Source organism: Bubalus bubalis, chromosome 8 (assembly GCF_019923935.1).
Source record: "Bubalus bubalis isolate 160015118507 breed Murrah chromosome 8, NDDB_SH_1, whole genome shotgun sequence".
NCBI lineage: Eukaryota > Metazoa > Chordata > Mammalia > Artiodactyla > Bovidae > Bubalus > Bubalus bubalis.
The window spans coordinates 42,093,248-42,120,052 of NC_059164.1; the positions used below are offsets into that span (position 1 = coordinate 42,093,248).

Here is a 26,805-nt window from a genome sequence, read left to right on the forward strand (position 1 = left end):
GGCAACTGCCAGGGTCCAGCCCTGGCTGATCCAGGGAGTTCGAAGTGGGGACGGCGTTGGCGAGGATCAGGATACAATAGCTTCAATTAGATATTAATTAGAGATGTAAAGAGTAATAGAATGAGGATAGCTCAGTAGGAAAATTCAATGGAGAAAAGAGGCTGAGTAGCTTGGTTTATGCGGGAGACCAATAAAACTTCAAGACAAGAAGCTTCTACCACTTACATAGGCCGCAGGCGTCCTTCCGTTCTCCTGAAGGAGAGGAGACACTGAGGCCTCCCTGGTCGGACCTTAGAAGCCCATGCAAAATTAGTAAGCTTGGTGGGTTCTGCGCTCCAGGTGACTCAGCCGGAGTGTAAGAGAGAGAGAGCAACATGGAGAGACCAGTATTTTGAGAAACTGATCCCAATTCTTTATTTTCCATGGTCTACTTTTATATACTGAGATGTTATGCAAAAGTCACGCGGGGTCAGCAGTCCTGACTTTTATCAAAGTCAGGTGCTTCATACAAATGTATACAGAGGTCTTAGGGTGTTACATCATCTTCTGGCCAGGGGGCCTGCTGACAATTTATGACCCTCTCCTTGTGACAGCGGTCAGTCAACCAGGACACTTATTTCTCCAGGGGTGATTATTCTTAAAACAGACGCCACCCAAATAAAGTTACATTCCTATAGAGTTAGGGTGTAGTGAGTTTTAGTTAAGGAAAGAATTTACTTAGCCTAAGGTCTAACGTGATTAATATCAAAGGTTAATACTTGTTTCTTCTATATATTCATTAATGTTTTGTAAGGGCAGGGGATTTGGAGACTTAGCAACAAACATTGGCTCAACAAATGAAAAACCCTTCACCAATACAATTTCTAATCAGCCCACTATACTTATACTAATGGTTTTCTAACTTTTCCAAAGAAACTGTTTTTAGAAGGTTTAAAGCATCTCGTGCCTCTCACGGTTGGGAGGCTGTGAGCAATCACATGTGGCCGGACAAGCCTGTCAGGCAGGCTAGAGAACCTTCAGAGGAGTTTGTAGGTTAAAACACTCTTGTCACACCCAGGAGTTTTTATTAACTGGAGCTCTAAGTTAACTCCTTCTCTGAAAGAGGTGGTGGGGGACAGCCCCCCGTAAAGTCAGAGGTGTAGGTGAGAGCACAAAGTAGTAAAGTAGGCAGGTTCTGGTTATGGGGGTAGATGCTCAAGGATTTCCAGGGGGACTCCTGAGGCTCTATCCCGCCTTTGCGTATGTCGAGCCTCCTTCCTCATGACCTTTGCCACGGGCGGAGTGCCTCACGCTGGCCCCCAACAGGCAACCCACTCCAGTGTTCTTGCCTGGAGAATCCCAGGGACGGGGGAGCCTGGTGGGCTGCCGTCTATGGGGTTGCACAGAGTCGGACACGACTGAAGCGACTTAGCAGCAGCAGCAGCAGCATTAAATCTGTAGATTGAATTTTGGTAGTACAGTCATTTTCACAATATTGATTCCTCCTACCCAGGAACATGGAATATCTTTCCATCAGTTTATGTCATCCTTGATTTCTTTCATTAGTGTCTTATAATTTTCTGTTTACAGTTCTTTCATCTCCTTAGGTAAGCTTATTCCTAGATATTTAATTCTTTTTGTTGCAATGGTGAATGGTATTGATTCCTTAATTGCTCTTTCTGCTTTTTTGTTGTTAGTACATAGAAATGCAAGTGATTTCTGTGTATTGATTTTGTATCCTGCAACTTTGCCAGATTCATTGATTAGCTCTAGTAATTTTCTGATACTATCTTTAGTTCTGTGTACAGTATCATGTCATCTGCAAACAGTGAGAGCTTTACTTCTTCTTTTCCAATCTGGATTCCTTTTATTTCTTTTTCTTCTCTGATTGCTGTAGCTGGGACTTCCAGAACTATGTTGAATAGTAGTGGTGAAAGTGGACACCCTTGTCTTCTTCCTGATCTTAGGGGGAATGCTTTCAGTTTTTCATCATTGAGCCTAATGTTTGCTGTAGGCTATCATATATGGCCTTTACTATGTTGAGGTATGTTCCTTGTATGCCCCATTTTTTGAAGAGTTTTAAAATCATAAATGGGTGCTGAATTCTGTCAAAGGCTTTTTCTGCATCTGTAGAATAAAAAAATCCCTCTGATATTTCCCAAAGAGGTCACTGTAGACCAAATGCATTTAGTACAGTAATTCATCTCTTAAAATCTTGTATTCAATTAAAATGCAGAGTACTGATCAAATCAACCAAATGTTATACAATGGACTTGTAAATTATGGCCCCAGAAATATAGTGTTGTGAAAAATAGATTTATCCTCTAGTACTATATTCTAATTTATAATTAATGTTCAGTCTTTCTTATCATAAACTCTTTATAATGGAAAAACTGAAGAAATGGAAATACTTGGATTTCTATCAGTCTATATTTTGGCATAATATAAGCAAAATATATACTTTATGGAGGATTGTTTTTGAACCTTTAAAATTTTTTTCCATTCATTTCAGTCAACATTCATACCCATTTGAGAGTGGTTGTGAGAGAAGATGCAGTCTATACAAAGGTGTCATAGGAATATACAGAAATAAGTCAGGCAAAGAGGTGGAAACGTCAAATATGATATGACTTTAGGGTGAATGCAACTGCATTCATAATCAACTTCTACTATTTAATTTATTCTATCATTATACATTTTTATCCTAATGATTAGAAACCTTTGTTTGATTAAACACAACGTGACCAACAAATACTAGTGTGTGAATTGTATTTTTCATATTATAAGAGCAGAACTGACAGGAAGAAACAAAGTTTTGAGTCATGTTTTAGGTTAAGACACTGTCCCATGAACTGCCTCTGAAACGAAAATACCCTTGAAGGTTCAAATCATCAGAACACTAACAACAAATGTGTATACATCCTATGAAGATTTTTGACACAAAGGAATACTTAATACTTATTATTATTTGGGGACTAATGAAAACAAAATGAAAAGCTAAAAAAAGGCTATCCAAAAATGGATTTTTATTAAAATGTTAATAAAACAGACTTAGTAGACTGACCCTCTCAAATACGAGGAATTTCCCCAAGATTTTCACAGAGTTGGATGATAAAGAACTTAGTTTCAGACAGAAAGAAGATAAACAAGGTAACTCTAAATTCATTTTAATTCACTCATATCTGAATTGATTAATAGGTATCATTTATGAACTATTTCCTACACTGACCATGTTCTATGACTTTCTATAAACATCCAAGGCATGTTTTATAACAATTCAGATGGGCAAACACAGACTTGAGAGTGAAATCATTTATCAGCTAGAGAATTCTATGAAGAAAGCTGAGCACTGAAGAATTGATGCTTTTGAACTGTGGTGTTAAAAAAGACTCTTGAGAGTCCCTTGGACTGCAAGGAGATCCAACCAGTCCATTCTAAAGATCAGTCCTGTGTGTTCTTTCAAAGGACTAGTGCTAAAGCTGAAACTCCAGTACTTTGGCAACCTGATGTGAAGTGCTGACTCATTTTAAAAGACCCTGATGCTGGGAAAGATTGAGGGCAGGAGGAGAAGGAGACAACAGAGGATGATATGATTGGATGGCATCATCAACTCAATGGACAGGGGTTTGGGTGGACTCTGGGAGTTGGTGATGGACAGGGAGGCCTGGTGTGCTGCAATTCATGGGATTGCAGAGTCTGACATGACTGAGCGACTGAACTGAACTGAAGAGAATTCTTAGGTCTTTATGTTAAGTGGAAAATGTGATAGAAATATGATAGAAAGAGCATAGTCAAGTTTAATCTGACTTGAAACTCATCTGTTAGCCTTATCAGTTAGCAAAACAAAAAGATCCTTCGTCTAGCTCCCTGAGTCATACATATTCTTTATTGCTTGTCTTATATTCTCTGTAAGAGAAGACAGTGTATAGCACAGTATATAAAAGAAATAATTTTAGGTCCAAGTGATTTTCTTCATAATTTCTATTTAACTAAATTAACTCCTTGTTTAAAGAGAAATCAATAATTTTGTTTTATAATGTCTCTTCTCAAACAAAGGCTTGTGTCCTTTCATTTTCATGTGGCCCAATTTTCTGAATTTTAAGTATTACAATGTAACAATTATATGGCTATTTTAGGAAGTTTTCATATTTCTTGGAACTCTAATTTTTTTGTCTCATTGTGGAATATTCTTTTACATTCAAACAGAAGACAAGTAATTTAACAAATAGATGCTCAATGTTATATATTTTTGTAGAAATATTATAAGATATTGACATCATGTTCTATAAGGAACCTTGACACACACTGGTGGAATGAAGTACCAAAGTATAAAGTAAGACTCCAGATACATGGATGACTGAAATAAAAAATATCAAAGATTTTATTATGCCTATACATTTTGGACAAATTCATTTGCTTTCACTGATGTAGTTTATTAGAAACAAGAAAATAATCTCCTATGACTTCACTATAATGCAAAATTTTTTATAATATACACATTATATATTTTGTATAACATATAAGTGGATGGTAAATACTCTGAAGGATTAAAGACATTTGATAATCATTGAAAATATTTTTATATTAAGCTGATTAAGGCAGGCTAATTGGGAGTTCATAATAGTTCCTGTCTTAACTTCCTAAAGAAATGAACTGTACACAGAAATGAAGTGAAATCCTTTATCAGTCTTGTGAGGAGTAGACAGGTAGAGATTTTTTTCTACAGCTGGATAAAAATAATATAGGATATCTCACAGTCTCAAAAAGTTCATTCATCATTGAAGGATGAGAGGACAGGAGAAGGGCAATGTAGACACAGTAAAGAAGAGAGAAGTAGTATATTAAAAGCATACAATTGCAAATCTCGCAAAATTTTTCATTATAAGAAATGTCAGAAAATTGTTCTCTTATTTTGATAGCAAGGTTAAAAAATACATTTCCTCTATGAGATAAGGGTGGGGATTTATTTATAATTATGGCAGTCTTTTCTTTTTCTTTTTGACATTTTTATTATATGTAAGCCATTGTGCTAAGTGTAATAGATGCAGTGTCATTTGAGTTTTGGAGAAGGACATGGCAACCCACTCCAGTACTCTTGCCTGGAAAATCCCATGGACGAGGGGCCTGGTAGGCTACAGTCCATGGGCTCGTGAGGAGTCGGACATGACTGAGCAACTTCACTTTTACTTTTCACTTTCATGCATTGGCGAAGAAAATGAAAACCCACTCCAGTGTTCTTGCTTGGAGAATCCCAGAGATGGAGGATCCTGGTGGGCTGCCATCTATGGAGTTGCACAAAGTTGGACACGACTGAGCTACTTAGTAGGAGCAGCAGTAGCAGCAGCATTTGAGTTTTGGATAAATGACAGTAGAATCCCAAATTTAAAGATGAGAGAACTGAGGCTTCTCGAATTTAATTATTTGGCCAAGAGGAAAACAAGTTGTAAATAGCATGCATGAGTGCTAAGTCACTTCAGTAATGTCTAACTCTGCAACCATACGACTGTAGCCCATCCGGCTCCTCTGTCCATGGGATTCTCCAAGCAAGAATAAGCATAGCCAGAATCAAATTCTGGTACTCAGTCTCAAAAGTCTAAAATACTAAAAAACTATTCTATACTACTTCCTACCAAAATGAGAACACAGACAGAAGGACAAACTGAAATGAAAATGCACTCAGTCAGTCAATTCAGTGCTCAGTTGTGTCCAACTCTTTGCAATCCCATGGACTGCAGATTGCCAGGCTTCCCTGTCCATCACCAGCTCCCGGGGCCTACTCAAACTAATGTCCATCATGTGGTGATGCCATCAAACCATCTCATCCTCTGTCTTCCCCTTCTCCTCCCACCTTCAATCTTTCCCAGCATCAGGGTATTTTCCAATGAGTCAGTGGCCAAAGTATTGGAATTTCAGCTTTATCATCAGTCCTTCCAATGAATATTCAGGACTGATTTCCTTTAGGATGGACTGGTTGGATCTCCTTGCAGTCCAAGGGACTCTCAAGAGTCTTCTCCAACACCACAACTCAAAAGCATCAATTTGTTGGCATTCAGCTTTCTTTATAGCCCAACTCTCACATCCATACATGACTACTGGAAAAACCAAAGCTTTGACTAGATGGACTTTTGTTGGCAAAGTAATGTCTCTGCTTTTTAATATGCTGTCTAGGTTGGTCACAGCTTTATTCCAATGAGCAAACATCTTTTAATTTCATGGCTGCAATCACCATCTGCATTGATTTTTGAACCCAAGAAAACAAAAGATGTCACTGTTTCCATCATTTCCCCGTATATTTGCCATGAGTGATGGGACTGGATGCCATTATCTTAGTTTTCAGAATGTTGAATTTTAAGTCAACTTTTTCACTCTCTTCTTTCACTTTCCTCAAGAGGCTCTTTAGTTCTTCCTCATTTTCTACCATAAGGGTGATGGCATCTGTGTATCTGAGGTTATTGATGTTTCTCCCGGCAATCTTGATTCCAGCTTGTGCTTCATCCAGCCTGGCATTTCACATGATGTACTGTGCATGTAAGTTAAATAAGTAGGGTGACAATATACAGCCTTGATGTATTCCTTTCCCGCTTTGGAATCAGTCTGTTGTTTCCTGTCCAGTTTTATCTTTTGCTTCTTGACCTGCATACATATTTCTCAGGAAGAAGGTAAGGTGGTCTGGTATTCCCATCCCTTGAAGAATTTTCCACAGTTTGTTGTGATCCACACAGTCAAAGGCTTTGGCATAGTCAATAAAGCAGAAGTATTTTTTTGAAATTCTCTTGCTTTTTAGATGATTCAGTGGATGTTGGCAGTTTGATCTCTGGTTCCTCTGCCTTTTCTCAATCCAGCTTGAACGTCTGAAAGTTCACAGGTCAGTTAGTGAAAATATACTAACTCTCGAAAAGTAGAGGCTTTAACACAAATAAATACTTATATTTCCTTGGATATAGTAAAGGACAGACTTATCTGTTCAGCAATGTAAAGGGCAAACATCTAAAGCTATCCTGAATGTAAAGAAAAAATGTTCAATGAGATTAAACATTAAATGTAAAAAATGTTAAAAAAAAAATCAAAATGACAAGGGAGATGATGGTAGAAATGAAAGGTAGATCAAATTTATAAATAAAAGTTTAACCTTGAAATATATTACAAATATATATGATCCACATGGTATACATTGTAGTTGTGGAAATTGTTTGAAAAACGTCAAATGATGAAAGCAAAAAAGGACTAGGCTGATTGCAACGCTGTCAAGATAAAGGCTAGTTGTGGCTTTTGTTTCTAGAGCTGAATTGTTCTCCTGGGTGTAATGTTTTTTAGTCTGCTTGGTTCATCACAATCTCAACTACATGAAAATGAATCTAAAAGAAGAATAAAATAGTTGGAATATCAAGTCACTCAAAAAATAAAAACTTTTTGGCTTTTAAAGTGAGCAGTACAAGTATTAACTCTTAACAAAAAAATTCTATTGATCAGTCTAACTCAAAGCCTTTTATTTTTTCAACAATGTACATTGTAACAAGAAGTAGTTGGAATAAGAGAAACTTTTTTTTTCCATTTTGCTAAAATGTGTATGATAATGATTAAGCCTAGCAAATGTGATGCAAGATTCATGTCCTTTAACCTGTATAAACTAACTTATCTCTCCTTTGCCTGAGGATGAAGAAAAAAGCAATTATGCACATACTTACTGATTAACCCTAATATATAACTCTATATCTGTAAAACAATAGTGATTTAGGATTAAGGTTCTCCTTATTTATAGTGTAGCCAAGGATATTAAATTTTCTCACAGGGTTAGGCTACATTTAATCATTTCCCAACTAGGTAAGATGAGCATCATTAATTCTGTTGAGTTTAACTTTGCCTTTTTTTTTTTTTTTAATTTTATTTTATTTTTAAACTTTACATAATTGTATTAGTTTTGCCAAATATCAAAATGAATCCACCACAGGTATACATGTGTTCCCCATCCTGAACCCTCCTCCCTCCTCCCTCCCCATTCCATCCCTCTGGGTCGTCCCAGTGCACCAGCCCCAAGCATCCAGTATCGTGCATCGAACCTGGACTGGCAACTCGTTTCATACATGATATTTTACATGTTTCAATGCCATTCTCCCAATTCTCCCCACCCTCTCCCTCTCCCACAGAGTCCATAAGACTGTTCTATACATCAGTGTCTCTTTTGCTGTCTCGTACACAGGGTTATTGTTACCATCTTTCTAAATTCCATATATATGTGTTAGTATACTGTATTGGTGTTTTTCTTTCTGGCTTACTTCATTCTGTATAATAGGCTCCAGTTTCATCCACCTCATTAGAACTGATTCAAATGTATTCTTTTTAATGGCTGAGTAATACTCCATTGTGTATATGTACCACAGCTTTCTTATCCATTCATCTGCTGATGGACATCTAGGTTGCTTCCATGTCCTGGCTATTATAAACAGTGCTGCGATGAACATTGGGGTACACGTGTCTCTTTCCCTTCTGGTTTCCTCAGTGTGTATGCCCAGCAGTGGGATTGCTGGATCATAAGGCAGGTCTATTTCCAGTTTTTTAAGGAATCTCCACACTGTTCTCCATAGTGGCTGTACTAGTTTGCATTCCCACCAACAGTGGAAGAGGGTTCCCTTTTCTCCACACCCTCTCCAGCATTTATTACTTGTAGACTTTTGGATCGCAGCCATTCTGACTGGTGTGAAATGGTACCTCATAGTGGTTTTGATTTGCATTTCTCTGATAATGAGTGATGTGGAGCATCTTTTCATGTGTTTGTTAGCCATCTGTATGTCTTCTTTGGAGAAATGTCTATTTAGTTCTTTGGCCCATTTTTTGATTGGGTCATTTATTTTTCTGGAGTTGAGCTGTAGGAGTTGCTTGTATATTTTTGAGATTAGTTGTTTGTCAATTGCTTCGTTTGCTATTATTTTCTCCCATTCTGAAGGCTGTCTTTTCACCTTGCTTATAGTTTCCTTTGATGTGCAGAAGCTTTTAAGTTTAATTAGGTCCCATTTGTTTATTTTTGCTTTTATTTCCAAAATTCTGGGAGGTGGGTCATAGAGGATCCTGCTGCGATGTATGTCAGAGAGTGTTTTGCCTATGTTCTCCTCTAGGAGTTTTATAGTTTCTGGTCTTACGTTGAGATCTTTAATCCATTTTGAGTTTATTTTTGTGTATGGTGTTAGAAAGTGTTCTAGTTTCATTCTCTTACAAGTGGTTGACCAGATTTCCCAGCACCACTCGTTAAAGAGATTGTCTTTAATCCATTGTATATTCTTGCCTCCTTTGTCAAAGATAAGGTGTCCATATGTGAGTGGATCTATCTCGAAGGAAAGAAATCTTAAAAATTAGAGCAGAAATAAATGCAAAAGAAACAAAAGAGATCATAGCAAAAATCAACAAAACCAAAAGCTGGTTCTTTGAAAGGATAAATAAAATTGACAAACCATTAGCCAGACTCATCAAGAAACAAAGGGAGAAAAATCAAATCAATAAAATTAGAAATGAAAATGGAGAGATCACAACAGACAACACAGAAATACAAAGGATCATAAGAGACTACTATCAACAATTATATGCCAATAAAATGCACAACGTGGAAGAAATGGACAAATTCTTAGAAAAGTACAACTTTCCAAAACTGGACCAGGAAGAAATAGAAAATCTTAACAGACCCATCACAAGCACGGAAATTGAAACTGTAATCAAAAATCTTCCAGCAAACAAAAGCCCAGGTCCAGACGGCTTCACAGCTGAATTCTACCAAAAATTTAGAGAAGAGCTAACACCTATCCTGCTCAAACTCTTCCAGAAAATTGCAGAGGAAGATAAACTTCCAAACTCATTCTATGAGGCCACCATCACCCTAGTACCAAAACCTGACAAAGATCCCACAAAAAAAGAAAACTACAGGCCAATATCACTGATGAACATAGATGCAAAAATCCTTAACAAAATTCTAGCAATCAGAATCCAACAACACATTAAAAAGATCATACACCATGACCAAGTGGACTTTATCCCAGGGATGCAAGGATTCTTCAATATCTGCAAATCAATCAATGTAATATACCACATTAACAAATTGAAAAATAAAAACCATATGATTATCTCAATAGATGCAGAGAAAGCCTTTGACAAAATTCAACATCCATTTATGATCAAAACTCTCCAGAAAGCAGGAAGAGAAGGAACATACCTCAACATAATAAAAGCTATATATGACAAACCCATAGCAAACATTATCCTCAATGGTGAAAAATTGAAAGCGTTTCCTCTAAAGTCAGGAACAAGACAAGGGTGCCCACTTTCACCTTTACTATTCAACATAGTTTTGGAAGTTGTGGCCACAGCAATCAGAGCAGAAAAAGAAATAAAAGGAATCCAAATTGGAAAAGAAGAAGTAAAACTCTCACTGTTTGCAGATGACATGGTCCTCTACATAGAAAACCCTAAAGATTCCACCAGAAAATTACTAGAACTAATCAATGACTATAGTAAAGTTGCAGGATATAAAATCAACACCCAGAAATCCCTTGCATTCCTATACACTAATAATGAGAAAACAGAAAGAGAAATTAAGGAAACAATTCCATTCACCATTGCATCGGAAAGAATAAAATACTTAGGAATATATCTACCTAAAGAAACTAAAGACCTATATATAGAAAACTATAAAACACTGGTGAAAGAAATCAAAGAGGACACTAACAGATGGAGAAATATACCATGTTCATGGATTGGAAGAATCAATATAGTGAAAATGAGTATACTACCCAAAGCAATTTATAGATTCAATGCAATCCCTATCAAGCTACCAACGGTATTCTTCACAGAGCTATAACAAATAATTTCCCAATTTGTATGGAAATACAAAAAACCTCGAATAGCCAAAGCGATCTTGAGAAAGAAGAATGGAACTGGAAGAATCAATCTACCTGACTTCAGGCTCTACTACAAAGCCACAGTTATCAAGACAGTATGGTACTGGCACAAAGACAGAAATATAGATCAATGGAACAAAATAGAAAGCCCAGAGATAAATCCACACACATAAATTTGCTTTTAAGAAGTTATCTTGCTTAGAGAATTAACTTGCACAAATTAAATGATTATGTGGCACCAGAAAGAAAAGAAATACCCATGCAGTATACACTGAGAAGACTGAAATGTATTTTAAAAGCTAGGACAGGAGGAAGCTAGAAATTTTGCTCCTGGCAACATCTTAATGGTACAGTAGGAGGGCAGCAGTCTCAAGCCAACAGGGCCTTTAAAATACCTTGTTGTTGTTGTTGTTGTTTTTGTTGCTGCTGTTGTTTCTTTGCTGAGTCATGTCCAACTTTTTGCCACCCCAGTGACTGCAGCACACCAGGCTTCCCTGTCTTTCACTATCACCCAGAGTTTGCTCAAATTCATGTTCATTGAGTTGTCAGTGCTATCTAACCGTCTCATCCTCTGCCAACCCCTTCTGCTGCCTTCATTTCCCAGCATCAGGGTCTTTCCCAGTGAATACATATGGGGAAATAAATTCCTGATTCATTATCAGGTGGCCAAAGTATTGGAGCTTTAGCTTCAGCATCAATCATTCCCTACTTCTTGATTTTAAAAACATTTTTTTTCCAATAAAGGGTGGTGTGTTTTTAATACAATAGGGGATTTTCCCCTATTAAATTATCTACGTCTTAAGAGAATTTTTGCCCCAAGTTAATATTTCACTATTTTAATATTTCACTCAAAATGTAACTCTACTTAGATCTGGTAACCCTTCCATAAAAATATGACCAGTGGTGAAACGTCTAGAAACTCTGAAATATGAGTACTAACGAAAGAACTAGAATAGTTAGCCTGGAGAAAAGATTTAGGGGGTTCATGGAAGCTACCTTTGAATGTTTGAAAGAGGGAATAAATATGCTCTGTTGGACATTAGATACAGAACAAGGAAGAAGATCTCAGTTTACTGTGATTGTGTGCTGGAAGCATTGTGTATGAGTTTGTGCCTGCTCAGCAGTAGGAAAGGGCGTAGGAAGAGAAGTCTAGAATTACTTGCATATGTTCTTTGTATATATTTATGAACAGCTTTGGAGACTATTATGCAACCTAGGCTTCCTAGTGATAATTACTACCCCCCAAATACCATTTACTGAACACCTAGTGTGTTCTAGGTACTATACTAGATGATTTATACAGACCTGATTTAATTTTAACAACAGATAGATATTTCCTTTATGCATATAAAGTGGCTTGACATTTACTAGCTATAGCACAAAGCCACAGAGTTAGTAAATGGACAATCTAGATTTAAATTCAGGTGTGACTAACTCATTTTTTACACTGGTATGTTACATTCATTTTTAGAGAAGTAGTTTTCTGTTAAAATGTCCACTTAAGAGATTATGCTATTTTAAGTAAATTGTAGGCACTCCTAGTTGAGTTTAGGAACTTGGAGAACTCATATCCTGTGTATGTATCAGTGTCTATGTATGTGCTGCTGACTCAATTTCTCTGATTGATCATTTGAGAAAGGTTTTAGACTATGTTCCTTAATTAGAAGAAAAGGAAATCCTTAGCTCTGGAATTATTTTATTGAGAGATAAAAGGACTTGAGAAAGTTATTACTGAAGGATTCTGCCAGGTTTAGCATAAAAAGTTTAAAGCATGTGGATGATTTTCCTTTCCACGATTATATGTGAGTGTGTTTTGGGGGGGGGTGTATAGCATGGCTTAAAGGGACTTCGTATATTTGCTAACCAAAACCAAGAATGATTTTTGGGGGAAACTTGGTGTGTGAAAACAGGGAGAAAAACAGTTTTATGGTAGGTATTTTGGGTTTGCTATTTTAGTTACTCCTTGTGACATTGCTACATAGCTATGTTGGTGTATGGGAAACTAAGACTCTACGGTGCTGTCATTGGTCACACAGCCAGTATTTTGTAGAACAAGAATCTGACCTTAGATCTGTCTGGATCCAAAACTTTATACAATGCGCCCGACCCTTTCCTTTCAATAAACACTTGTCCATGGAAAAATGACAACTTCGATCCCAGCCAGGAGAATCATGGCAGCAGGACACTTTTCTAAGGATATGTAAGGTTCAAGAGGTATCACACAACCAATTTCATCACGGAGCCAGCAGTGCATAGGGCAGTACCCAAGTCCCTGAAAAGATGGATGAGCATGTGATAATGAGTGGAATCAATTTGGGCTATAAACTGGAGAATCACTTTAAGGATGAGTGACATCATCTCATTTAGTGATTGTTGTAGTGTTGTAGCCTCCCGGGCAGGTGATTATTTGGGAAAACAAGCTCAAAGGTTACCCAAAAACAGAATGGGTAGATCTAATTTACCCAAAGGGAAGTAATACTGTGCTACTTTTTTGCCTAAGCCTCAGAAAGTTTGTATTTGTGGAGAAGCAAGTAGTGGGGCATTGGAAACATTTCTAGACTGGAAAAAAATTTTTTCTCTGTGATGTCAATAGAAAGAAAACTAATGTTCTAGTCACTTTCCTCCAGCTCTGGAACTTTGCAATTTTGAGTGACCCATGGTGCAGAGACATGGTAATAAATGCATAATTTAACATAGGAGTACTGTATGCCAGCATAATGCAAGTTCCAAGGAACATTTTTTGTTTAAAAGAGACTAGTGAAAAAAATACACTTTATAATGAACAAACTGCCACTAAGTATTTATTGAGCACCTGCTTTGTCTAGTTTAAGATTGCTGCTGCTGCTGCTAAGTCACTTCAGTCGTGTCCGACTCTGTGAGACCCCATAGACGGCAGCCCACCAGGCTCCCCCATCCCTGGGATTCTCCAGACAAGAACACTGGAGTGGGTTGCCATTTCCTTCTCCAATGCATGAAAGTGAAAAGTGAAAGTGAAGTCGCTCAGTGGTATCTGACTCCTAGCGACCCCATGGACTGCAGCCTACCGGGCTCCTCCGTCCATGGGATTTTCCAGGCAAGAGTACTGGAGTGGGGTGCCATTGCCTACTCCTGAGTTTAAGACTATTAATGTAAACATTGCAAAGATCCTTTGTTCTAATACAATGAAAGAAACTGTTGATGTTTTAATACAATGAAAGAAACAATTTAAAAGAAAGCTTCTAAATTGTAAGCAGTCTTCATTAATCTTATCCACTCCAGTATGACTAGTTAGCATAACCATGGAGTAGTGGTTGATTATTTACACAATATATCCATACATTTCATACATGTGCTAATTCAGTGATTCGGACATGCATTTCTTTGTCCCAGGTTTATTTGGATACAAAGGATAAATTGGTAAGACTCAATGCAACAGTTGAATACATTATGTTTCCAGGGCTTTTGAAAAATAGTTTTGTAGTTTTAAGAAACATTATATGTAAATATAAAAAAATTGATGACCTGCTTATCATCTACCCAGATTTCTCCTTGTGCAGCCCTTAATACTTAACCAAATCCTAAAACCTTAATAAAATGAGATGAGAACAGGTAAATTGAATGAACAGAGTGTTTCTTTCCAGACCACTATCCTCTGCCTTACTGGTGTCCATTTTAATAAACAGTGTGTTACTATGAAGTATCTCCGTGGTACCCTGAGGCTGCTCCTCAAAGCTTCACATACCTCTAGCTAGAGGTAAGCTACAGAGAGTGGGGCTGAAAATTTTTCTCCTTTTTGCAGAGTAAATGATGTATACTCTCATTTTTTATGACCTGCAGTCTATACAAATATACCTGTTTACCTAGCATTAGAATTTTCATTTGCAAAATGATTAAATATGGATATTTTTCTTCAAAATTTTTTTCAGGATGATATCCATCTATTTAAAGATGTGCTTACTAATTATTTTTAATATATGTATTTGGCTATAGCACATAAAATGCTTTATCAAATACCGCTGAATCTGTTTTTAATTCAACTCCATTTCTCTTTAGTTTTCCACTTAGAGCCTTTTTTTTTTTCAAGGAAAGGAAGCTAAACTTTTTTCAATTCCTAGAACATGACTTCTGTACAAGCTTTTCATACAATCTGGCACACCAGTCTGTTCCCTGCTGATTCTTAGCTTTCATTCTCTTCAAAAATCTCTACCAAAGCTCACCTATTTCAGGAAGCCTGCCTTAATCCATGTAAACTAAGCAATCACTTTGTTATTTTATGCTTCTTCTGTAATGTGTTCAAGCTCATTCATGCATTAGTTCTCTCACAAATATTTATGAGGTATCCACTATGTGCCAAGCCCTTTAATAAACACTCAGAATACAACAGAGAATTCACAGAGCCTGCAACTAGTAGGGGTTATTAAGAAATCAAGAGACAGTAATAAAGTGAAATAAATAGCAGCTAGAGGGGGCTAATAGAAGCATATAAGCAAAGTCATAGAAGTAAAGTTTTGTTTTGTTTTGTTTTGTTTTGATTGCACTGGGTCTCTGTTGCTGCCAATAGACTTTCTCTGGTTATGGGCGCCCGGGCTTCTAATTGCAGTGGCTTCTCTTGGTGCAGTCTGCAGGCTCTAGGCACACAGGCTTCCATAGTTTTGTTGCACAGGCTCTAGAGCACAGGCTGAGTAGTTGTGGTTCATGGGCTTAGCTGCCACACAGCCTGTGGGATCTTCAGTTCAGTTCAGTTCAGTTGCTCGGTCGTGTCCGACTCTTTGGGACCCCATGAATTGCAGCACGCCAGGCCTCCCTGTCCATCACCAACTCCCGGAGTTCACCCAGACTCACATCCATCGAGTCAGTGATACCATCCAGCCATCTCATCTTCTGTCGTCCCCTTCTCCTCCTGCTCCCAACCCCTCCCAGCATCAGAGTCTTTTCCAATGAGTCAACTCTTCGCAGGATCTTACCTAACCAGAAATTGAACCATGTCCCCTGCACTGGAGATAGATTCTTCACCACTGGACTACCAGGGAAGTCCAGAGGTAAGGGTTTAAGAATCATTTTAAATGATTTGAAGGCAAGATATGCATTAATGAATTACAAAGGATTTTATAAAGAAAAGGGAGGGACTTCATAACAAGCTGTGCAAGCCATGTGACCTGTTGTGCTTTGTTAATTTGGACAAAGTTAGTCTAGCTTTGTGGAGAAGGAAATGGCAACCCACTCCAGTATTCTTGCCTGGAAAATTCTGTGGACAGAGGAGCCCAGTAGGCTACAGTCCCATGGCATCACAAAGAGTCAGCCACGACTGAGCGAGCACAGCACAGGGTAGCTTTGTGCTCATTATCATTTTACAGTTAGGTGAATCCACAGATTTTGAGGTCGAGGAGGAATTTGGAGACTGTGTTCTATTCTAAATATTTATATGGTTAATCTTCCACTGAAAATGATTAAAAATGAAAGTGTTAGTCATTCAGTCATGTTAGACTGTTTGTGACCCTGTGGACTGTAGCACACCAGGCTCCTCTGTCCATGGGATTTTCCAGGCAAGAATATTGGATTGGGTTTTGTTCAGTTCAGTTGCTCAGTCATGTCCAACTCTTTGCTACCCCATGGACTGCAGCACACCACGCTTCCCTTTCCATCACCAACTCACGGAGCTTGTTCAAACTCATGTCCATAGTACTAATGAAACTACTAATGAAAATTACTACAAATGAAACTACTAATGATAGTACTCATACACACACACACACACACACACACACATAATTGTAGAAAGGAAAATCATCCACATGCTTTGAAATTTTTATGCTAAACCTGGTAGAATCCTTCCATAGTAAATTTCTAAAGTCCTTCTATTGTCAATAAAATAATCCCAGAGTTAAGGATTTCCTTTTCTTTTAATTAAGGAACATAGTCTAAATGAAAGAACTAGAAGAGTTCTTTCTACTACTCCTCCACAAACCACAATCACAGAAAACTAGCCAATCTAATCACATGGACCACAGCCCTGTCTAACTCAATGAAACTAAGCCATGCCGTGTAGGCACCCAAGACGGATGGGTCATGGTGGAGAGTTCTTACAAAATGTGGTCCTCTGGAGAAGGGAATGGCAAACCACTTCAGTATTCTTACCTTGCGAACCCCATGAACAGTATGAAAAGGCAAAAAGATAGGACACAAAGAGATGAACTCCCCAGGTCAGTAGGTGCCCAAGTGGAGAAATAATTCCAGAAAAAAGAGAGATGGAGCCAAAGCAAAAACACCCAGTTGTGGATGTGACTGGTGATGGAAGTAAAGTCAGATGTTGTAAAGAGCAATATTGCATAGGAACCTGGAATGTTAGGTCCATGAATCAAGGCAAGTTGGAAATTTTCAAACAGGAGATGGCAAGACTGAACATCGACATTCTAGGAATCAGCGAACTAAAATGGACTAGAATGGGTAAATTTAACTCAGATGACCATCATATCTACTACTGTGGACAGGAAACCCTTAGAAGAAATGGAGTAGCCATCATAGTCAACACGAGAGTCCAAAATACAGTACTTGGATGGAATCTCAAAAACAACAGAATGATCTCTGTTTGTTTCCAAGGCAAACCATCCAATATCACGGTAATCCAAGTCTGTGCCCTAAACAGTAACACTGAAGAAGCTGAAATTGAACGGTTCTATGAAGACCTATAAAACCTTTTCGAACTAACACACACAAAAAAAAGATGTCCTTTTTATTTTAGGGGACTGGAATGCAAAAGTAGGAAATTAAGAAACACCTGGAGTAACAGGCAAATTTGGCCTTGGAGTACAGAATGAAGCAGGGCAAAGGCTCATAGAGTTTTGCCAAGAGAACACTCTGGCAAGCACCCTCTTCCAACAACACAAGAGAAAACTCTATACATGGACATCACCAGATGGCCAACACCAAAATCAGCTTGATTATATTCTTTGCAGCCAAAGATGGAGAAGCTCTATACAGTCAACAAAAACAAGACTGGGAGCTGACTGTGGCTCAGATCATGAATTCCTTATTGCCAAATTCAGACTTAAATTGAAGAAAGTAGGGAAAACCACTAGACCATTCAGGTATGACCTAAATCAAATGCCTTCTGATTATACAGTGGAAGTGAGAAATAGATTTAAGGGACTAGATCTGATAGGCAGAGTGCCTGATGAACTATGGACGGAGGTTCATGACATTGTACAGGAGACAGGGATCAAGACCATCCCCAGGAAAAAGAAATGCAAAAAAGTAAGATGGCTGTCTGAGGAGGCCTTACAAATAGCTGTGAAAAGAAGAGCAGTGAAAAGCAAAGAAGAAAAGAAAAGATAAGCATCTGAATGCAGAGTTCCAAAGAGTAGCAAGGAGAGATAAGAAAGCCTTCCTCAGTGATCAGTGCAAAGAAATAGAAGAAAATAATAGAATGGGAAAGACTAGAGATCTCTTCAAGAAAATTAGACATATCAAGAGAACATTTCATGGAAAGATGGGCTCAACAAAGGACAGAAATTGTATGGACCTAACAGAAGCAAAAGATATTAAGAAGAGGTGACAAGAATACACAAAAGAACTGTACAAAAAGATCTTCACGACTCAGATAATCACGATGGTGTAATTACTCACCCAGAGCCAGACATCCTGGAATGTGAAGTCAACTGGGCCTTAGGAAGCATCACTACCAACAAAGCTAGTGAGGTGATGGAATTCCAGTTGAGCTATTTCAAATCCTAAAAGATGATGCTGTGAAAATGCTGCTGTCAATATGCCGGCAAGTTTGGAAAACTCAGCAGTGGCCATGGAACTGGAAAAGATCACTTTACATTCCAATCCCCAAGAAAGACAATGCTAAAGAATGCTCAAACTACTGCACAATTGCACTCATCTCACACACTAGCAAAGTAATGCTCAAAATTCTCCAGCCAGGCTTCAGCAATACTTGAACCATGAATTTCTAAATGTTCAAGCTGGTTTTAGAAAAGGCAGAGGAAGTAGAGATCAAATTGCCAACATCTGTTGGATCATTGAAAAAAGCAAGAGAGTTCCAGAAAAACATCTATTTATGCTTTGTTGACTATGCCAAAGCCTTTGACTTTGTGGATCACAATAAAGTGTGGAAAATTCTGAAAGAAATGGGAATACCAGGCCACCTGACCTGCCTCTTGATAAATCTGTATGCAGGTCAGGAAGCAACAATTAGAACTGGACATGAAACAACAGACTGGTTCCAAACAGGAAAAGGAGTACATCAAGGCTGTATATTGTCACCCTGCTTGTTTAACTTATATGCAGAGTACATCATGAGAAATGCTGGGCTGGATGAAGCACAAGCTGGAATCAAGATTGCTGGGAGAAATATCAATAACCTCAGATATGCAGATGACACCACCCTTATGGCAGAAAGTGAAGAGGAACTCAAAAGCCTCTTGATGAAAGTTAAAGAGGAGAGTGAAAAAGTTTGCTTAAGGCTCATACGTCAGAAAACTAAGATCATGGCATCTGGTCCCATCACTTCATGGCAAATAGTTGGATAAACAGTGGAAACAATGGCTGACTTTATTTTTCTGGGCTCCAAAATCACTGCAGATGGTAACTGCAGCCATTAAATTAAAAGACGCTTACTCCTTGAAAGGAAAGTTATGACCAACCTAGACAGCATATTAAACAGCAGAGACATTACTTTGCCAACAAAGGTCCATCTAATCAAGGCTATGGTTTTTCCAGTGGTCATGTATGGATGTTAGGGTTGGACTGTAAAGAAAGCTGAGTGCAAAAGAATTGATGCTTTTGAACTGTGGTGTTGGAGAAGACTCTTGAGAGTCCCTTGGACTGCAAGGAGATCCAACCAGTCCATCCTAAAGGAGATCAGTCCTGAGTATTCATCAGAAGGACTGATGCTGAAACTCCAATACTTTGGCCACCTGATGCAAAGAGCTGACTCATTGGAAAAGACCCTGATGCTCAGAAAGATTGCGGGTAGGAGGAGAAGGGGGCGACATAGGATGAGATGGTTGGATGGCATCACTGTCTCAATGGACATGAGTTTGGGTAAACTCCGGGAGTTGGTAATGGATGGGAAGGCATGGCATGCTTCAATCCATGGTGTTGCAAAGAGTCGGACATGAATGAGCCACTGAACTGAATGAAATCCTTCACAGCCCACTCATCCACAACTACTGGAGTGGATAGCTGTTCCCTTCTCCAAGGAAATCTTCCAATTCAGGGATCAAACCTCGGTCTCCCACATTGCAGGCAGATTCCCTACCATCTGAGCCACCACGGAAGCCCTGAAAGTGATTATTCAAGGACTGTTTCCTACTAAATTGCATTTAACCAGTCATTACAGGTTTTATCCTCTCCTCCACTTTCCTGAGGCACCATTAGGGATATTTTCTGAAGTCAATGAAATAACAGGACTTTGATAAACAGAGTTTAAACTTAAGGCACTGATACAGAACAAAGCATAACTAATTCCTAAATTTGGTTTAATTTCTGTATTCTCTCTTATATATTGGGATAAAATACAGTTGACCCATATTATAATAGAAAGACTCTCTATCACTAAGACATAATTAGAAATGTTTAAAGAGACAGAAATATATTTGGTGGTTAATAGTACATTCCCAACCTGGTTCTACTAACCTCTAAATATTATAAATATCTTTCTTATAGTGGAAGTTGTAGAGGGACAGTGATCAGAAAGAAATGGAAATTTTCTGAGAATATTAGGCTCCTCTGTTATAAAACATACTTTATATCATGGAAACCATATATGTTGACCTTGTGATTTATATGCCAGCATCATGCATCTTTCACATTTGCAAGTTATGGGCTGTATGGTTAACATATTTATTAAATGTGACTAGGAATTAAGTGCATGCTTTAATGTGTATTATTAACATTGTATGGAAGGTTAACAACAAAAGGATAAGAAATTAAATATTAGAAGAGTTATTACATTCAAGTTATTTTAATTCTGTAAAATTTTTCTAAGAAAATTTTAAAAGTCTAAAACCAAATGAAAGATCATGAAAGTGGAAAAGCTTTTATTTAATAACTCTTTCAGAAAGTTATTTCCTATCTTAATACATTGCTTGCATGTGAAATCTATATTCCAAATGCGTGTCTCTTAAATTATTAGATAACGTCTATAACCAAGAAAAATTCAGTAAGACATACATGATGTTCATAACAGATATAAGAGTTGAACACTGATAACAAATACAATAAGTAAATGAACATAAAAATCATGGTTATCTTATTATGTTGTCATTGTTTAGTCACTAAGTTGTGTTCAACTCTTTTGCGATCCCTTGGACTGTAGCCCACCAGGCTTCTCCATCCGTGGGATTTCCCAGGCAAGAATACTGGAGTGGGTTGCCATTTCCTTCTCCCGGGGATCTTACTGACCCAGGGATTGAACCTACATCTCCTGCATTGACAGGCCGATTCTTTAGCACAGAGCCACCAGGGAACCCTATCTTATGATGGAATGCTTTTTAGAAATGAAAAGGAAAAATTACTGATACATGTTAACAACATGGATAAATTTTTAAAACTAATGCTCAGCAAAAAAGTCAGACCCAAAAGAGTACATGTTTTATAATTCCATTTGTAAAGATCTTAGAACAGACAAAACTAATCTGTCGTGACAAAGCAAATTCGTAGTTGCCTGAGGGTTATGTGTAGAAAATGGAGAGATGAAGAAGTTTGTGAGCAAAGGAACATGGAATGTGTAGTGTGATAGAAATGTTCTAAATCTTGATTAGAATGGTGGTTATGTAGATGTATACATTTGAAAAATCTCATCAAACTTTGAACATTTTATTTTATTTAAATTACACCTTGGTTTAAAAAATTTTTTAATATGTTATTGGTGTTTTTCTGGTAACATCAGCTTATAGCATTTGCAATAATTATTAAGATGGCCTTTCAGAAAAAAAATTTTTTTTCTAAAAGTAATATTCAGTTTTTATAATATTGTAGGGTTTGGGCGATTATTAGATTATACCCTGGCTATAATTTATTAGCTAGAGTGGTCAGATTCTGAAATAGATAATTTCTGAAGATATACTAAATTGTAATATGTAAGTTTCTTTAAATTTTCTCTCATTTAATCCTCTGTTTCTTTTTTTTTTTTTTAATTTATTTTATTTTTAAACTTTACATAACTGTATTAGATTTGCCAAATATCAAAATGAATCCACCACAGGTATACATGTGTTCCCCTGTTTCAACTGCAATCCCTACTTCCATGAAGAATGATTGTCATTGTTCTATACTGAGAAAGACCAAAGTCAAAGAATATTGGCTTAATTCCAGACATTTCTAGATAAAAATTTCTGACTGATAGTGTCAAAGCAACTTTGACCTCTTAACTTCCTTTTAAAGAGAATACCAGAAAAGAATTCTAATTTTCCTAGACGCTTTCCATAAGCTTTTATTGGCAAACCCTAAGCATATTATAAAGGTAGGAATTCATCACAACTAGCTCTTAACATCATTATTTCTTCCTTTATATTTCATCTGTCTTTGAGACACATTTTCCGGTTGCACTTTACAGTTCTAAAAATTAAGAAGCAGAAGGTCTTGTAAATCTTGTGCTAGGGTTTATGTCTGTTCACCCTTTTCCTTAGAAATAGACATGTTGGGGATATGAAATGTTGCTTCACTTCTCACTTCAAAGAAACCTATGCTTCTTCTTCATGTTCTTTTGCACTTCTCACTGATAAAAGTATCCATGCTTTCCGTTGTATGTTCTTACACTTATATTCTGTGAACCACAAAGATTAAATGAATTGAAATTATCCTTTCAGTAGAGATAAAAGGTCAAGAATTTATGGACTCCTTCTAACACATTTTTTTTGTTTTAAAAACCTTGCAATATATTTCAGAAATATCTAGGACATTATTTTTGGTCTGTCTATAAATGAAAACATATTGTTAAATCTGTCATTGTTAAATAATCTGAAATATAATATTTAATAACTTGAGTTTACTTTTTATAGAAAGAAAATTATTTGTTGATTTTCTTTATAATGAAACCAGACAGACACACTCACCCGAAGGCTAAATGAGATCAGTAATGTAGTCTTAAATGATACCTTGACCTTCTGGCCAAAGGCTAAAAAATAGATGATACCTCATACTATTACACTGGATAATTTTTATAACTGCCTCAAAGCTTTTACAAAATGAGACAGGATATGAATCAATCCATAAGAGACTGAATAAATATGAGACTTTCCAAGCTACAGACTCTTCAGTGTGCTAACTTGCAATGCACACTTTGCTTTTATTTGTGAATCCTATACTTAATATGTGAATATAAATCTTTTCTGCACTTCAGGTGTTCACAATTTTTTCCTTCAGTTGCTCCCAGGTGTATTAATAATAGAAACCTTTAAATTAAATTGCTTATAATTGTGTTCACATAGATTTATTAGATAGCATCTCTGTGCTACACATTGGATAAGGTACTGGGAAATAAAATATGTGTGAGCTCCGTCTCCACTGAGCTCAGAGTCTGTTTCTCCTGTTGGTTCTATTTGCCACATGTTTAAAAATTATGCCTAGCATTTCTAATTTTCAGGAATTAACACTTTCATTAGAAAGTTACCAATATTCTAACGATATTGCACTCATAGTTTAAGTCATAATTTATCTCCATATGACTATATTTAGCTCCTTAACAAGGGAGTTTAGGGACCCAAATAGCTGGCATAACAAAAAATCAAAGCAGTGGTAAGTCACATGGTAGATTCAACTCCTAATAGTGTAATCAGAACAACAGTAGAAGCTCTAAGTTAGATGGGACCTCAGAAGTCATCTCTGTTTAGAAGTGAGATGTAAACCTGGCTAGGCTCAGGCACACATATTAAGTCACTATTTCCCCAGTCTCACCTACAAGGCTTCCGAGTCACAGTTGGTGGTAGAGGTTCAGTATTTAGTTTTTTAACTAAGCACCTGGATGATATGGCTAGACTGAGTACCAGCATTTGGAAACCACTGATTCTGCCCAGTCTCCAGGATAATATATAAATTACATCAGCACTCACACTGAGCAGTCACCTTCAGGCCCTGTTTGAATGCTGCTACTGGCAGAGAACTTAGTACCTCTGAAAGGGGAACATTTTCTTTTAACCACCTCTCATTATTAGAAAGGGTTTCTTTTAACTGGGTTGATAATGTGCTTGTAGTCTTGTGTCTTCTGTCTCCTGGAGTTACACAGAATCAAGCTAACTTCTCTTTTTTTTATTATAGCCCTCCATAAGCTATAATTTGTAGATAACTAAATCTTCTCTTCTTCAGAAACACAATATTTTGACTATTCAGTAGCCTTAGATCATATTATGATGGATAAAGAGACATAAATCCTACTGGCCTTCCATCTGTAAGATTCTTCATTCATCCCTGTTTTTCTTTCTTCTTCTCATTTGAGAAGCTAACAGTTATAGCTTGGGATGGGGAGAAGCCTGTGATGAAGAAATACGTAAATATACAACTTACCTCTATCTGACTATTACACGTGTGGCTTCTTATGCTAAATATCAATGAGGAAGGACCGATTGGGAGGGAGGCACAGTGAAAAGTGTGAAGGAAAGAAGAGGTTCACACTTCGGTGGATCAGAAAGTGTCAGATGACATTTGGAATTCTTAGATAAGTCATTGGTATGATACCTTTCCGTCAGCTATGCACCAAAGCAAGAAGAATGCCTTGTAAAGCTGTTCAGTTAAATCTCAGGAGAGAGAGAGAATGAAGGGAGAGAGCACACTGGTCAAAGAGTCTAACTCCATCCTGTTGCTTTTTTTAATCCATTCATGTCTATTTGAAAATCACACTTGATCTTCACTGTATCGTGACATACTTGGAAAGAATTCTAAAGAAAATAAGCAAAAATGTTTGTACCTTGTAATATGAAAAGGGAAAAGAACCACAGAATGGCATGTTAGGTAAAAGTTTGCCGTTGACAAAAATAGTAGAAACCCATCAGCTTCTTTTTCCTTGAGGAATCTTGAACGTGAGTACTGATCTTTTGGTGGCAGAGCATCATCTGTGCTCCAGAGGAGCCAGGAGAGGGGCGATGGTGGCATGCTTGCCCACAGAACCTTCCTACACAGGGCTTCTCTCTCATCCTGCCTCTCTAAGTCTCCTTTGTCTCTACCAGTTAAAATTATATCATTAAAAAAAAAAGTGTAAAATACATGCTGTATGTATACCATGGCTTTATTCAAAATGAACCATGTGTGCTTTTCTTTGGTTGTTAAACTGAAAAACTGGGAGTGAATTAAAAAAGAAATATCTTGTACTTCTCTGGCTACTGCCAACATACCCTCTAGAGGATTTCACTCATGTGGGGGCTATTAAAAAAAGGACAATGACAAATTGAAGGGAGTGCAGAGAAGCCAAAGTGATAAAATGTTTAGAAAACAAGGTTTGTCAGAAAAGGTGAACCTATCTAGATATGTTCAGTCTGAAGGAAAAGAAAGAAAACTAATGGACAGTTGAGAATGATCCAAAATACAAAGCGAGATATACCCTGGGACAGAAATCAACTATTCTCATTAACAAAAAGGACAGGTCTTGGAGTGACAGGTTTGAACTCGGCCAGGGATAACCGATGTAAGGCTCAACATTAGAAAAAGCCTTCTTATTTTTCAAGTCTTAAAACCTTATACATGAGAAAAGAAGGTATTAAAATCAGGTGTCAGGAGACATCATTGTGAAAATTTCTTTGACAAAAACATTTAAAGCTGAGATGGAATATCTATGCAGCAGGTTTAACGCTTTATATATGGAATCAGTTCTGCTATATGTAGTCTCATAAATATAGTATGAGAAAGCATGTGAATATAAATTATAAGCATATTGCTACCACAGGCTCTTCTGTATGTTTAAAATATAATACTGTAGTAATGTTTTTTGTTCATTGATCATCTGCATTCAATGCATAACTTGTCATGGGTTTGAAATTTCTTTGTCCAGCCAGGTAGAATTTCTCAATGATTCTTCATCTTTGTGTAACAAAGATACTGAGTATTAGTTATGCAGAACATATCACAGCTATATCTTCAAAGTTTCTGCAAAAAAAAAAAAAAGACAAATTTTCCTTGAAAGCAACTGAAAAGCTGACTCTTTTTCATATATCTCCATTTTATTTTCATTCGATCTCTTGACTCTCTGTTTCATAATACAAAATTCACCTCTGTTTCATAATACAAAAGTAAATACAAATTAGAAATCTTAAGGTAACTTGATTTTTATTGTTTCCAAAGTAATTTGAATTTTACCTTGTTACTAATAAAGGTATTGTATTCATAAGTTGTTTTTTTTTTTTTTAATAGACCTAGACAATTTACCACTCCAGTACTCTTGCTTGGGAAATCCCATGGACGGAGGAGCCTGGTAGGCTACAGTCCATGGAGTCGCTAGGAGTCGCTAAGAGTCGGACACGATTGAGCAATGTCACTTTCATTTTTCACTTTCATGCATTGGAGAAGGAAATGGCAACCCACTCCAATGTTCTTGCCTGGAGATTCCCAGGGACACCAGAGCCTGGTGAGCTTCCATCTATGGGGTCGCACAGAGTCGGACACAACTGATGCGACTTAGCAACAGCAGCAGCAGACAATTTAAGTGAAACTTAAACCAGTGACTCCAAAAGAGGCTTTATTTAGGGTATATAATTGGCTCTCTGTAGAGATCAAAGAGTCTGCTTCCCATCTAATCTTCCAAAGGCAATTCCTTGTAACCCAAAGCACTCCCTGTTTTATATTTTGGAGGTGAGTACAAGTGAGTGTTAATTGAGGGATCATGGGCTGTGATACCTAACTTCACACAGCAAGCCTGGAAGTCATTAATCATCCTCCTAATACTTTCCTAAAAAGATTGTAAGAGTTTAGGTGCTTTATAAAACAAAATGCAAGGTCCATTATAAAACAAAATGCAAGGTCCAGTTCATGGGATGAA

The 26,805-nt window shown here is 37.3% G+C and overlaps 1 protein-coding gene across 13 annotated transcripts in view; it reads left to right on the plus strand.

The window, feature by feature from the left end:
* MAGI2 (membrane associated guanylate kinase, WW and PDZ domain containing 2) overlaps positions 1–26,805 on the plus strand; it is a 1,452,748-nt gene that overhangs the window by 723,207 nt on the left and 702,736 nt on the right. The gene's annotated exons all lie outside the window — the stretch shown is intronic.